We start from the raw sequence: 3,858 nt of genomic DNA on the forward strand, positions 1-3,858 counted from the left end.
TCGGGCTATATGGCAGCTATATCCAAATCTGGACCGATCTAAGCCAAATTGAAGAAGGATGTCGAAGGGTCTAACACAACTCACTGTCCCAAAATTTCAGCGACAACGGCCAATAAATGCGCGTTTTATGGGCTCAAAACCTTATATCGAGATATGGGGCTATATGGCAGCTATATCCAAATCTGGACCGATCTGGGCCAAATTGAAGAAGGATATCGAAGGGTCTAACACAACTCACTGTCCCAAATTTCGGCGACATCGGACAATAAATGCGCTTTTATGGGCCCAAAGTCTTAAATCGGGAGATCGGGCTATATGCCATCTATGTCAGGTTATGGACCGATTTGAACCGTACTTAACATAGTTGTTGGAAGTCATAACAAAACACCTCATGCAAAATTTCAGCCCCATAGGATAGGAATTGCGCCCTCTAGTGACTCAAGAAGTCAAGATCCAAGTTCGGTTTATAGGGCAGCTATATCAAAATATGGACCGATATGACCCATTTACAATCCCTACCGACCTACACTAATAAGAAGCATTCCTGCAAAATTTCAAGCGGCTAGCTTTACTCCTTCGAAAGTTAGCGTGCTTTCGACAGACGGACGGACGGACAGACAGACGGACAGGTATCTTTACCAATTTCACAGTAACAGAAGAACTTTGGCTATTTCCGATATTGAAAAAATTTGGAGTGGGTCCCCCTCAAAATAAATTCCTGGCTGCGTCCCTGGCTCCCATAAAAACCGATCTCCTGATTTAACTTCTTGAGCCCCTGGAAGCAGCAATTTTTGTCCGATTTGGCTGCATGGTGTATGGTGTTCTGTTATGACTCTCAACAACTGTGCCAAGTACGGTCCAAATCGGTCTATAACCAGATAAAGCTTCTATATTTCTATATAAAGTGAAAATAAAAATGAAATAAAAATAAAAAAAGTTGGGTCCAAGTACCTGGCGGGCCACCCCAGCCCCAAAACCCCTTAAAATAGGTTTATTTGACGATCATGGCAATATGGGACTCAAATGAAAGGTATTCGGGAGTAGATTACGAATATGGTCAGGAAATAGGAATAGGCTTTATAATTTGTTGATAACGGAAGGGGACGGACCCTCCACCGTTACCACAAAAACTCCACCCAAAATCAAAAGTGGACCGATATGGACAATATGGGTATCATATGAAAAGAATGCGGGAGTAGATAATGAATCTGGCATACAAATTCATGTCGAAGTATAGGGGGTCACCCCACCCCCACAAAAACGCCCAAAGTGGGAACATTAGCCTATCACGTATATATGGGACTCGGTTTTTTCGTTCCGTATAGACTGAAAAACGGCAAAACCGATTTTCTCGAAATTTTCGCATACTGTGTAGGTTGGTCTGGCAGGAAACATAGGCTATAAAATTTTTCGATATCGGAAGGGGACGGACCCTTCCCTCTTATGCCTAAAAAGCAACCCAAAATCAAAAGTGGACCGATCGGGACAATATAGGTATCAAATGAAAGGTATTGGAGAATAGAATACGAATGTGGTATTATAATTTGAGTCTAAGTACCCATCGGACCGCCCCAACACCAAAACTCCTCCAAACAGACGTATTGGACGTTCATTTCAATATGGGGCTCAAATGAAAGGTATTTGGGGGTAGATTTCGAATCTGGCATACAAAATCGGATAGTAGTAAAGGGGGTCACGCCACTCCCCAAAAACCCCTATTAGACCCATTATGATTATATGATACTTGGCTGAACCGAGTTTCTTAAAATTTTCATAGATTGTGTACGTTTGTCTGAAAGGATATCGGGTGGAGGCTCCCCCTTACCCCAAAAACGCCATCCATATCCGAAAGTGGTCCGATGGGCACAATAAGGGTATCAAATGAAAGGTATTGGAGACCAAAAAACGAATATGGTATTAAATCTTGGGTCCAAATACCCAACGGGCCCACCAACCCCAAAACTCCTCTAAACAGATATATTCGAAATTCATGTCAATATGGGACTCAAATGAAAAGTATTAGGCAGTAGATTACAAATATAACATTAGGTCCAAGTAACGTGAGGTCGCCCACTCCCAAATACCCCCAAATGGGCATTTTGTCCGACCTTAGCTATATGGGACTCAAATGAACGGTATTTGGGAGTAGATTACGAATATGACATTAAAATTTGCGTTCAAGTCTAGGTGGCGCTTTTCCTCCTAAAGATACGTCAAATGGGTTATGTGACCCATTATGACAATATGGGACTCAAATGAAAGATATTTGAGAGTAGAAAACGAATTTGATATCCAATTTTGGAGGCAAGTGTTTGGAGCCTAAACTGAACTTTATTTCCGTTGGGAATAAACAACGAATTTGATATCTATTTTCAGTGCAAAGTGCCGGTGGCAGCCCCAGCGCCATAACGCCCTCCAAACGGTTCATATTTACCGCCAATGGCAATAAGTGCAGCACGAATTTTGATATCCATATTTGAGTCGAAATGTCGGAGATGCCATCCCTCCTCTAAAAAGAACTTCTCATTTCCCTAATATTTAAAAATACCGGAACCGAGCAGAGGCAAACTTCTCACATATCAATGAGTGCTGTCCGATTCAAGTTTAACCTCAATGATAAGGCACCTCCCTTTTTTAGCCGAGTCCGAAAGGCGTGCCGTAGAGGGACACATGGCAAAGTACCTCACAAATGTCGCAGCATTAGGTGGGGATAACCACCGCTGAAAAATTTTCTGATGTTCCCGCCAGGATTCGAACGCATTCAGCGTCATAGGCTACAATGGCACGAATTCGATATCCGCATTCAGGGCGAAGATATTAGAGTGTTAACGAAGGCGCAGCGGAGTGGGCCCGGTTCGGCTAGTTATATATATAAGTAAATTTTTGTACTGTGTATTGTAGAAGGCACAGCGGTGAGAGCTTGGGTGGGCTAGTTAGGCAAATTTGTTGTTCTTTTCACAAAGTTAAGGATCATCTATAATACCATTTAGTATAAATTATTATGTTGAATTTTTTATGATATAAGAGAAATTTGAAACTTGATTTTATTATTACATTGTTAAATTTTTTGAAAAAATTTTTTTGGACCTAAATTAAAAAGTAAAAAATAAAAATAACAAAAATTTTGTTATTTTTTATAAAAAATTTACCAATAACATTGGCTTCAATGTTGTTCTTTCTTTTTCCAAAAATAAAGTAAAAGTTTATTGCAAAGCTTTTAGTATTAAAAAATTTTTAAATGTGATGGTTTGTTGAATATTTTTATACCCTCCACCATAGGATGGTGGTATACTAATTTCGTCATTCTGTTTGTAACTACTCGAAATATTCGTCTGAGACCCCATAAAGTATATATGTTCTTGATCGTAGTGACACTTTATGTCGATCTGGCCATGTCCGTCCGCCTGTCTGTCGAAAGCACGAAGGAGTAAAGCTAGCCGCTTGAAATTTTGCAAAAATACTTCTTATTAGTGTAGGTCGGTTGGGATTGTAAATGGGCCATATCGGTTCATGTTTTGATATAGCTGTCATATAAACCGATCTTGGGTCTTGACTTCTTAAGCCTCTAGAGGGCGCAATTCTTATCCATATCGGTTCATGTTTTGATATAGCTGTCATATACACCGATCTTGGGTCTTGACTTCTTAAGCCTCTAGAGGGCGCAATTCTTATCCGATTGAAATGAAATTTTGCACGTAGTGTTTTGTTATGATATCCAACAACTGTGACAAGTGTGGTTCAAATCGGTTCATAACCTGATATAACTGTCATATTAACCGATCTTGGGTCTTGACTTCTTGAGCCTCTAGAGGGCGCAATTCTTATCCGATTGAAAAGAAATTTTGCACGACGTGTTTT

This window comes from Stomoxys calcitrans, chromosome 4, assembly GCF_963082655.1.
Source record: "Stomoxys calcitrans chromosome 4, idStoCalc2.1, whole genome shotgun sequence".
In the NCBI taxonomy this organism is placed as follows: Eukaryota; Metazoa; Arthropoda; class Insecta; order Diptera; family Muscidae; genus Stomoxys; species Stomoxys calcitrans.